Consider the following 12,443-nt stretch of genomic DNA (forward strand, 5'->3'; position numbering starts at 1 on the left):
CTGTAGTCCCAGCTACTTCGGAGGCTGAGGCAAGAGGATGACTTTTTTTTAAGTTTTCGGCGGACACAACATCTTTGTTTGTATGTGGTGCTGAGGATTGAACCCAGGCCACAGGCATGCCAGGCGAGCGCGCTACCACTTGAGCTACATCCCCAGCCCCGCAAGAGGATGACTTGAGCCCAGGAGTTTGGTCATTCTGGGCAACACAGTGAGACCCTGTCTCAAAAAGGTCTTTTATTTTATTAAAAAAAAAAAAATTGTTCTTGTTACTCAACCTGTTTATAGCATTTGACACCAAGAGTTTTCATCTTCTAAAAATTCTCTCAGTCTTGATTTTTGCCACACTGTACTATCCAACTTTCTCCTCCTTTGATTCCTTTGATAAAGCCTATTTTCTTCCCCATTCCTAAAGATCTGTTGGCTCCTCTGTCTCTCCCATTCATGCCTGCTTCTCGGTTTGTTCTTTCTTCCCTTTGGATCCCAAACACATCACTTCAGGCATTTATTCTGACTACTGCAGAAAATATTTATATATAGATGTGTGTGTGTATGTATGTATATATATATATATATATATATATATATATATATATATATATATATCTTTAAAGGTGAGCCTATACCATATATATATATCATAATGTGGTGTAGGCTCACTTTAAAGATGAATGTGAAAACCACACACATACACTGATGATAAAGGTATCTTTAAACACATTACAATTGCCTAGTCCTTTCCAGTTAACAAAGTGTTTTCATCATCTCATTTCCTCATAAAGAGCAAGTAAAACCTCGATTTAATAATTATGGACACTGGAGTTGAAATAATCAAGACCATCTGTGCATGATGGCACACAATTATAATTCCAGAGGCACAGGAGGCTGAGACAGGAGGATCACAGGTTCAAAGCTAGCCTCAGCAACTTAGTGAGGCTGTAAGCAACCTATTGGGACCCTGTCTTAAAATTAAAAATAAAAAGGGAGTGGGGATATGGCTCAGTGGTTAAGCGCTCCTGGGTTCAATCCCTGATACGAAGGAAAGAAGAAAGAAAAGAAGGATTGATTAAGACCAAACTAATCTTGCACCCAAAATCAATTTTATTTCCACTTTTCTCATTTCTCTTAGTGGTACAAAATATCTCAAGTTTCCAGACAGAAATCTTATACCAGTTTTAATTCCTTCTCTCCCCCTGCCACCTTCCCTCTTATTTTTGTTTCTAACTGACCAAGTCATTCTTTCAAGTGTCTCAGGTTTGCCTTGTTAGGATCTGCCATTTTATACTACCCACACAACCTCATTCTTACCTAGTTAACAAGCTGGCTATTGTTACCCAAACTTGGCTTACCTGCTACCACTGGCTATTCCTGTTTGTTAACCATAGATCTCTTTGTACTTTTAGTTAAAAAAATAAAAATAAAAACTCTCATACTACACTTCTAGTTTATAAGAAAAGAATAACACGTTTTGTCTCCTGAAAGCTTTCACTTAATTTTTTTTTATTATTTTTTAGTTGTAGTTGGACATAATACCTTTATTTTATTTATTTATTTTTATGTGGTGCTGAGGATCAAACCCAGGGTCTTGAACATAAAAGGTAAGCGCTCTACCTCTGAGCCACAACCCCAGCCCTCACTTAAATTCTTTTCAACTCAAATGACCCGATTATTACACCAACCCATTCACTTACTACTCATTACCCTGTGCCCCAAATATGGCGGCTGTGCCAGTGCCAAGTCACAGAAAGAACAATGTGACATGACCTCTGTCCTCAGAGTCTGTGTGATCTGAAAAGAAATGTGTCTACATGTCTCACAGAAAGGCATAATTAAGTTTAAAATTACATCAAGTGCCAACCTTTGCCAGGTGCTGTAGGAGTGGTAGTGTAGGTCACACAGAGTCAGCCCTTGATGTTAGGGTGGAAAAAATATGAGATTCCTCTAGCCTACTCGGTTTTCATGAAATTCCTAGACTGGCAGTCAGAATATCCTCTGGGTTCTAGGCCTGAGCCCCTTTAGGGTATGGGCAGGGTACTGACAACAGAGCTGTTCTAGGGGTAATGAAGGGAATGTATAAGGTAAAGAAGGTGACACACAGGGGAACTCTGGGGCTAGAGACAAGACTAGAGGGGTGAGAGTTGAGTAAAAAGAATGCTAATCCTATAGTTTGGTATAGGAAGAAAAGGATCAAGCAAGGCTAGTAAACATAACTATAAACTAAAAAAAACCCTCAAAATACATTATGCAGTGTCTCAAAACACAGTAAATGCTTGATGAAACTTGTTGAACTTTTTATTAGAGAAAATACTGACAGGCACAAAAAAATGAGAATAAGCACTCATAATAGAACTGCTATCAAAATTTTTATACATATTTTAATCAAATAGACTCCCACTGTGGAATAAGAACAGAGTTCAGTAAATGCACGGGCCTCAAAATGGGACAGAATCAAAACTGAAGTTTCCCTCACAGTGTTATGTGTAAAGGTAAATCCATTGAATACAGCTAACATGACAAGTCGTTTAATTCAAGGTAAAGGTGCTACAAGAAAGTTTATTAACCACTACATTCATTCATACTACATTTAGTAAATCATTATCAAATCTCTGCCATATAGTAGACCCTGAGATCTGATTTCTTATACAGACAGTCCCAATTTATGATGCTTCAATTTAGGATTATTTTACTTTACAATGATATTCAGTAGATAACCATACTTCAAATTTTGAATTTTGATCTTTTCCCTAGCTAACAATAGGCCATCCTGTGCTACTTTCTCACAAGGCTGGACAGTGACAGCAAGCTGTATGTCCCATTCAGTCATATGATCAAGAGGGTAAACAACCAGTGTGCTATAGTAGACTTTGTTGCCAGCAATTTGGGTCTTTTTTTAAATATTTTTTTAGTTGTAGTTAGACACAATACCTTTATTTTATTTATTTATTTTTATGTGGTGCTGAAGATCAAACCCAGAGCCTCAGATGTGCTAGGTGAGCACTCGGGTAAAATAAAACAAAATGATTCTAAAAGTTATATCAAATAGGTTTTGGATTGCAATTTTTTATCTGGACATAATTTAATCCAGTTAAGATTCTGAAAGCACTTATCCCAAATTTAAGGTAGAGGTGGTTTCCAACTATTTGTTTAAATTGCACATATGCTCATTAAAGCAAATTAGTGTTTTCTGTTACTGATGATAAAAGGCTGAGCTTCCTACTACTAAATTTCAATCCCATCTAGATTGTTTATCACACAGGCCTCGGACTCAGGAGCAGCTGCCCAATATCATTATATCATATTATATATTAATCTCTTTATAATTTAATAAGATATATGTACAACAAAAGATGGATTAGGGCTGGGGTTGCAGCTTAGTGGTTCAGAGCTTGCCTAGCATATGTGAGGCACTGGGTTCAATCCTTAGTACCACATAAAAATAAATAAATAAAACAAAGTTATTATGTTCATCTACAACTAAAAAATATATTTTTAAAAAACTGGATTATCTGACACCACTCTAATTCATCCTAATTTTATAAATTATGTATACAACAAAGGCCAGATTATCTGTTATTGTCCTAACAAGTTCTCGGAATCAGTATCTTTGATAACATCCCAAAATAACTCTTTGTGCTAACTGACTACCAATATTTAAATTCAACCAGTGTCAATATATTTTGAAGATGTCTGAGTTGTCTCAAAGTCTTTAGATAAGCCAAGCAAGCCAAGAAAAAATAAATAAAGCTTTCTCTAAACCTTTAACAACAAAAGTGATCTACCTCTTGGCAATAATAGCAGCAGCTCTGTGCCAACAATATGGATCAACACATGATTTTTTTTCCCCTCACATTTTGGGTAATGCCTTATCTCTGCTCCCTAAGCCCCTTCCTAACTATCCAAGCATTCCTTTATCTATGCCTAGCCTGTTCTTGGTGCCTATTTTCTCTGTTCCTCCAGGCCTTCTAGGGGTAGTAATCCTAGCCCTGAGCCTCAGCCCATGCTGTTTGCATTTCAGACCTCCCTGACCCACACCTATTTCTGGTGCCAGGTGCCAGAAAGGAGATTCTGCCCCTGGTCTGCGCACTGTCTTCTAGCCTCCTGATGGTAGGTTCTATGTTTCAACCTTCTTAGGAAGATGGAACACCATTTACCACTCTTTCTAATTTTCTACAACTCAAAAAATAAATTTATGCTGTGACTGCAGGTATGTAAATGATGACAATTCAAAGATAGGCATGTGGGGCCTCCTCATAAGAATGCACAGTCCAGCAGGGCACAGTGCTGCATGCCTATAATCCCAGCACTCAGGAGGCTGAGACAGGAGGATCGTGAGTTCAAAGCCAGCCTCAGCAATGCAGTGGTGAGGTACTAAACAACTCAGTGAGACCTTGTCTCTGAATAAAATACAAAACAGGGCTGGAGATGTGGCTCAGTGGCTGAGTGCCCCTGAGTTCAATCCCCGGTGCCAAAAAAAAAAAAGGTCCAATGGGAAAAACAGTTCAGAAGAGGCGGTGAGTTTTGCTGCCTGAGAGATGAAGGTGCCAGGACAGCGTGGTAGAAAAAGTGACATTTGACCTGAATCTTGAAAGGTATATGTCTTCTCAACTGAAAGTTGGAAATAGAAAGCAAGGGATCATGTGGAGACATTCCAGAGAAAACTGCATGAGCCAGAGGCATCAAAGACACAGAGGCCCAACCTCTTTAGATTGGTAAGCACAGTGGCTCAGTTGAAGATTGAGTTTTCACTAGATTTTTTTCCAATTATGAAATATTTTCCTAGTTCCAAATGAAAGAAGAAAACATTTTGAATAAGACAGAACTTAGGCATGCTGTCTTGCAAATTCATACTGGGAACGAAATTTATCCTTTGAAAGTAGGTCCTTTTTTGTAAATATCCCAAAGTCAATTAAAGAGTAATCTCATGATGCATGTGGCTTACCAAACTGTTTCATGCTGTATGGAATCAGTAAAAAAGATGAAGCAATGAAGCCAACCACTTTACCCCATAAAACAACTTTAAAGACCATTTTAAAAGTTAATTAGTCTGGCGTGGTGGCACACGCCTGAAATCCCAGTGCCTGGGAGGCAGAGACAGGAGGATTGCAAGTTCAAAGCCAGCCTCAGCAATGGCGAGGCACTAAGCAACTCAGTGAGACCCTGTCTCTAAATAAAATAAAAAATAGGGCTGGGTATGTGGCTCAGTGGCCAAGTGCCCCTGAGTTCAATCCTCCCAGCCCCCCAAAAAGTCAATCATCCCTGGGCATTGTTACAAATGCCTGTAATCCAGTGGCTCAGAAGGCTGAGGCAGAAGGATCACAAGTAAACTTAGCAAGGCCCTAAGCAACTTAGTGAGGCCCTGTCTCAAAATAAAAACTAAAAAGGACTGGGATGTGGCCCAGAGGTTAAGCACCTCTGGGTTCAATCCCTAGTATAGAAGGTAAAAAGAGAGAGAAAGTTAATCACCAAGCCAGAAATGTAGGAATTATCTTAGATTCTCCCTTAAACCCCTACCCTCACCTTACGTTACTGACCAAGATGTATAATCATTTCCCTAACCAATGAGTGACACCATTGTCCTTGCCACCTTCCTCCTTTCTTTCCCGGTCCATATCAGAGGTTGATCATGGGTTCTTGCTTGTACAAACCACAGGTGCAGGTGATTAAACACACACTTTGATTGGGTTGAGAGTGAGAGAAACTAGATTATGATTTTCTATCTTGATGGAAAATATTCAATGATCATGCTCTTGCAGACCATGTTGGACTATAGGCTCCTGCTAGGGTTTGGATCTGGAATACCTCCCCACACACACTCAACAAAAAAAAGCCCACATGTTAAAGACTTGGTCCCTATCCTGTGGCACTATGGAGAGGTGGTGGAGAATTTAGTAGGCAGGGTCTAGTGAGAGGAAGTTAAGTCATTCAGGGTGTGCCTTTGGATGAGATATTTGGATCCTGACCTCTTCCTGTCTCTTTGCTTCCTGGCCTCCATGAGGTGGACAGCTTTCTTCATCACACATTTCCACCATGAGGTACTGCCTTGCCACAAGCTCAAAGTAATGGGGTCAATCGACCATAAACTGAAACTCCAGAATTATAAACCATAAACCTTTCTTTCTTTTAAGTTGATTATCTCAGGTATTTGATCAGTGAAACAGAAAACTAACATAGCTACATTATGCCATATATATATGCAGTGTGTTTGTCAGCTTTCCATTGTTGAAACAAAATACCTGACATTAACAACTTAAAAAGATGAAAGGTTTATTTTTGCTTACAATTTCAATTCATGTTTGGACCAGGTGCTTTGGTGTCTATGATAAGGGAGACAATGGCAACAGGAATTTCTGGCAGAGGAGGTTGTTCACCTCATGTTGGCCAGGAAGCAAAGAATGAGTTCACTTTGATGACAATCTCCCTTAAGCTATAGATCTGTAAATGGATTACTCTATTCGTGAGTTCAGAGCCCTCATTATTCAATCACTTCCCAAAGGTCCCACCTCTAAGTATTGTTGCATTGGGACGAAGTCTTCAACATGTGAGATTTGGGGGGACATTTAAGACCCAAACCATGACACATAGTGTCACATAGTTTAATCACATTTCTGAACACTATAAAAGTTATTCGACTCCCTCTAGAAATTGAGGGGGAGGGGCTAGTCACTCTCAGGCATCTACCCATGTTGAACAGATAAGCTGCTTTAGCCTCTTCCCTTATCTTCCTATCTTGTCCCCTAACCCATTCTTCCTCATTGTTATTGAAGAGACTCCTCCAAGAATCTTACCACAATTTATCAGGACACATCTCATCAGGACAGGACAGGTTCTTCATGATTATACTCTGGCCTCTCTTCCCCACATACACTGAAAAATATTACTACTCTTTGTGAAATGTACTTTCCCATTCCCCTGTGCCTAAATAGAAGAACTATTATTCCTTCTGCTGCTCCTCCTGATGAATCCCAGCTCATCTTTCAAGAATTGCCCCACTGTTTCTTCTTCATGCTTCCTTCAATTCCCCCAAAAAGGACACAAGTCCTAGCATACCCCTCCCTACAGCACCTACTTCTTGTGTTTGTCACTGTCTGGTTGGAGGTTGAGCCTACCATTCAGCAAGTTCCTGGAAGACAAGCTTACACCTTTCCTTTCTATGTTCCCAGCATTGCCTGAAATAAAATATAGCCTTAATAAATAGTTGTTAGATGAATAAATAATGAAGAGTTCCAAGAATGTTTTAGCAAGAATTGCATCAGAAAAAATAAGCAGTTTCCCAAAAGTCACTGTTATCAAGAATAAAACCAATTTTTCTGATAGCACCTACCATGTTCTGCTCACAGTAAACACTCAAGAAAAGTCAAGAAGCTGAAAACAGCCAAGCGTGGTAGTGTATGCCTGTATTCCCAGCAACTCAGGAGGTTGAGACAAGAGGAACACAAGTTCAAGACCAGCCTCAGCAACTTAGCGAGGTTCTAAACAACTTAGCAAGACCCTGTTTCAAAGTAAAAAATAAAAAGGGATGGGGATGTGGCTAAGTGATTAAGCACCACTGGGTTAAGTCTTCTATATCAAAAAAGAAAAAGGCTGAAAACATAAACTATTTTGTTATGCATATTTTTAAAAATAGTATTATACTTACTTTGGGTATGATGAAGAAAACTCATGTTTTAAAAATAAAATTATTTCGGGCTGGGACTGTAGCTCAGCAGTAGAGCACTTGCCTAGCACGTGTGAGGCCCTGGGTTCGATCCTCCGCACCACATAAAAATAAATAAGTAAAGGTATTGTGTCCAATTACAACTAAAAGATAAATAAATATTTAATAAATAAATAAATAAATAAAATTATTTCAGAGACATCATCCCCTGATTTTAAAAAGATGTAAAATGAGTTAACTTAAATAAGAGTCATAAGTAATTAAGCCAGAAATTGTCACCTTCATCTTCGAGTTCTAACTTGGGATAAAGATAAAAATCAGAAAGTAGGAAAATTAAGAAGACTAGTAAGGAATTGGAGGGGGTAGGGGAGGGTTGTTGTTGTTATTTTGTTTCATTTTGTTTTGTGTTAGGAGGCATTAAATCTAGAGCTTTGCACATGTTAAGCAAGTACTCTACCACTGAACTACATCCCCAGCTCTTTTAAAAAATTTTTTAGACACACCCTTGCTAAATTGCACAGGTTGACCTCAAATTTGTAATCTATCTACTTCGGCCTCACGAGTTGCTGGGATTACAGGTTTTTATCACCTCACATAGCAAGGGAGTGGTTTTCTTTTAAGAAAGCAAGTGTCTGATTTGCCGTTATTCAAGTAGTTGGTGGGATATTCATTAAACCAACAAACTAAAATGTTCATATCTGCCTTCTAGATAGGATTTTTCCTTTATCCTGTTCAGATCAGCTCAGCTCAGAGTTCATTTAATTAAATTTAGCAATGTGCTGGGCACACTGTACTAGGTAAGACTTGTTCTACCCCTGACAAGGTGTGGGAGAGAAGGGTCATTTGGGGGGCCATCAGGGCACAGGTAGGAGGCACCCAGCCCAGAAAAGAGCTCCACCCATTTTCCAGGGAGATCACTTTATTTCATCAGCAGGCTGTCCTTGTCTTTCATGGTTATTACTTCCACAGAACATGCAATTTTCATAAATCAATGCTCCAAAACAACCCTTTTAAAAACAGAATTTAGGGGCTGAGGATATAGCTCAGTTGGTAGAGGATATAGCTCAGTTGGTAGAGTGCTTGCCTTGTATGCACAAGGCCTGGGTTCAATCCCTGGAACCAAAAAAAAAAAAAAAAAAAAAAAAAAACAGAATTCAGCTCTCTTACCCAGCTTAATCAAGTTTATATCCTGGTACTCTGCATTCAACCAGAGAATCTTCCCATCTCTTAAACATAGTTTCTTCATTCCCAATTCAGTACTTCTACACCTTTCACTCCCAGAAATCTTCTCCCTCAGGCAACTCAACTCACTCTTTTTTTTTTTTTTTGAAACTGGTGATTGAACTCAGGGACACTCAACCACTGAGCCACATCCCCAGCCTTATTTTGTATTTTATTTAGAGACAGGGTCACTGAGTTGCTTAGCACTTCACTGTTGCTGGGGCCGGCTTTGAACTCTCAATCCTCCTGACTCAGCCTCCAGACCACTGGAATTACTCACTCAATTTTAAATCAGCAGTTCTCATCAGGAGTGATTCTGCACCCAGGGAATATTTGGCAATATCTAGAGGCATTCCCTCCCTGCCCCTGTACTGGGGATTGAACCCAGGGCTTTGTACTTGCCAGGCAAGTGTTCTAACACTGAACTATATCCCGGCTCCTAAAGACAATTTTGATTGTCAGAACAGATGGCTGCTAGAAGCAACTCATGAGTAGAAACCAGGAATGCTGTTAAATACCATATCATGCACAGGACAGCTCCACACAAAAAATTATCTGGCCCAAAAATGTGTGTAGTAACCAGATTGAGAAACACTGCTTTACACTGAGCTCATATTTATCTATTTGGATTAGAAAACATTCCCAAATTAACCATACCCAACTTGAGCATGCCTTTGCTTTCATTACCCAAGTGTACAGAGTACTCTAAATTAACTTGCATGTTATTGTGGGAAGCCATCCTGACTCGTGACTGGGCGACTCCCGTTAAGGGTCTGAGGCTTCTGGCTGTGTCGGAATTTTCCCGGCCCTTTCCTGATGAGAGAACCCGTCCGTGTGGGGGTGTGACTGACCACTGACCCCGGGGGCCCAATCACTGACCCTGACCTTGGAGTGCAGTCCCCCCTCAACCTTCATTGGATGGAATTATCCCCTGAATTTCTTGTTCCCCAATAAAAGGCTACTCCCTGGCGTGTTCACTCTCTCTCTCTCCTGCTAGCCCTGAGTAATCCTTGCTGCCCTGCTGGGCGGTTAGAGGTTGGAGCCAGAGAGGGGAGCTGTCTCGGACCTGGCAATAGAAATAAGGTAACTGAGTCTGTGTGTTTTATTTCCATCTCTTCTAACTAAATTTATGCCAAGAACCTCATTAATGAAACCATTGCGCAGGCCGCATGGTGGATGTTATGGTCATAGAGTCTGAGGATCAGAAAGGATTTTAAAAGTCTAATTACTGCTGGGCATGGTGATGCATGCCTATAATTCCAGTAGCTTGGGAGGCTGAGGCAGGAGGATAGAAAGTTCAAAGCCAACCTCAGTAACTTAGTGAGGCCCTAGGCAACATGGCCCTGTCTCAAAAATAAAAAATAAAAAGGGCTGGAGATGTGGCTCAGCATTTAAGTAACCCTAGGCTCAGTCCCTGGTATATAAAAAAAAAAAGTCTAACCGCCTCTCTATCAGCACTGCTTCATAATAACTGTTACAAGTGAAAATGTTGTCTTTCCTCAACTAGGTTACAAATAATTCCATTAAATCCTTTTTATAATATTTCCATTATAATCCTCTTAAATGTATTCCACAAACATTTATTGAGTATCTACTGTGAACCAAGCATTTGGGGATACCATGAAAAATAGGCATTAACCCTGTTCTTGTGGCTCTTATGAGGGATGGATTTTTTTTATTATTTGTGCAAAAATGACCCAAAGTGAATTCAACAGTCAATGCACAGGCATACTTTATTTGCATCTTCAACAACAAAAGGTATCCAACACTACAGAACTAAATAGGAATACTAGCTTCAATGGCAGCTGTTAAGCACTGAAGTCCTGTAAGTTACACCACAATGGGCAAATATTGCCAAGTAAAATTCTAATGTTAAAGCTGAAACAGGTTCAAGACCCTTCAAGTTCAAGCATAGTTATACAAATCTTTTGGAGTCTTTCTATGTGTGTTTGCATTATGTGACCTTTCTTCCAACTTGAAGTCTTAAACTTCTGTTTTGGAAAATCCAAATGGAAAATTTGACAGAAGAAATCAATGCAAAGGTTACATTAAATAAGAGTAACACACAAAGCTACAATCAAGATGAAGCAAGAAAAGTCAAAACATTACAAATTGTAACACTAGGAGTTAGGAAATATATACAAATATTTTCAAGTAGATTACTTCTTATGTTGCTCTAACATGTCCTTTTCATAGTGCACTTTTAGAACTAATCATCACCTCTACACATGTATATTCCCCTAAAATAGCAGCACACACTATTGTACCTGCAAAGCCATCAGTCTCAAATGACTTAGTGAAGGAAAGGAAACAAAAAGAAAATAAGTAACATATTAAGGAGAAATTGTGGGAATTAGTAAATTTATGCAGGTCAGCTCTTTAAATCAGCCAGCCAGCTTGCTAACAAAGGATGGTTTCCATGAAGGAAGGTCCTGTAGAGTGAGAATGTGGTCACCAGTCACCTGTCTTATCTGGGGCTGCGGAGGAAGTTGCTTGTTCTTCATCTTTGCTTTTGCCATGTTGTAATCCCCAGAATTAAAATATTTTTACCCTTTCTGCAATCATTTCCTTAAAAAAAGATCAGCCGCCAGGCTTTTGGCTCAGGTGAGAAAACCTTACTTTTAATTTTGCTTCTTCAGCTTTCTCTAGACTAGTCGCTTTATCTTCCATTTCCTTCTGCTCCTCTGCTGAGGACGCCTGGGGATTTCCATGGACATAGCCCCAATCCTCTGTCTCTGTAACCAACTTAAAAAAAAAAAATCACATAATTTCTGTTTTGGATGCTCCAACAGGAAGGATATAGTTTACCTAATAACAAGGGTGCCTCAGATCTAATCTAGGACATCAGACAAGGCTTTCCTGAAACTGGGACATTAAGCACATATTAAGCATTCAGTCAATATTTATTGAATAAATAAAGGTAAAATCTGATCGAAGTAAAGTATGCAGTGGCAGGAGCCATATGGCCATAATGTGCTTGAGGCGCTTGTGATCCAAGTACACATCTGGATCCCAGACCAGGAGCCTGGAACCAAGACCAAGAAACTCCAGCTTCAACAAGTAAGTTAGGAAGGGGAAGAGGAGCCAACAAGAGACAAGCAATGAGAGGCCAGAGACTTTAAGGCAGACAGCAGGAAAGAGGATATCAAGAAGGAAGCTTTTCAAGAAGCAAGGCCAGCTAGCTTGCCAGAGTAACTGAGGCCTCTTCTCTCACTGCCCACATTTCAGAGTTGGGGAGTGAGCAGCCTGGATAGATAAAGGCATTCCATATTGTGAATGAACTTGTACTTTTGCATTTTGACCCCCACCCCCACCCTATTGCTGGGGATCTAACCCAGGGCCTTATGCATGCTAGGCAAATATCCTACCACTGAGCTATATCCCCAAGTCTCTGCTTTTGCCTTTTTCTCAAAACACTTAATAAGTTTTATTGAAAATGATAAAATACAGAAATACCAGATTCTCATTTTCAAGTAAAAATGGCAGTATCTTCCAAAATTTTCCTAGTATTGCATCAAAAAAAAATAAAACCAAGTTCTATATCCAAAATAACAAAGGAATGCACTGGTAA

General features: G+C 39.6%; 1 pseudogene; it reads right to left on the reverse strand.

The window, feature by feature from the left end:
* Positions 1-10,505: 10,505 nt before the first annotated feature.
* On the reverse strand, positions 10,506-12,210 carry LOC124096120 (cAMP-regulated phosphoprotein 19-like; annotated as a pseudogene).
* Between the last annotated feature and the right edge of the window lie 233 nt (positions 12,211-12,443).

Source organism: Marmota monax, unplaced genomic scaffold, assembly GCF_021218885.2.
Source record: "Marmota monax isolate L192 unplaced genomic scaffold, Marmota_monax_Labrador192_F-V1.1 WCK01_AAM20220418_F8-fsc01147, whole genome shotgun sequence".
NCBI lineage: Eukaryota > Metazoa > Chordata > Mammalia > Rodentia > Sciuridae > Marmota > Marmota monax.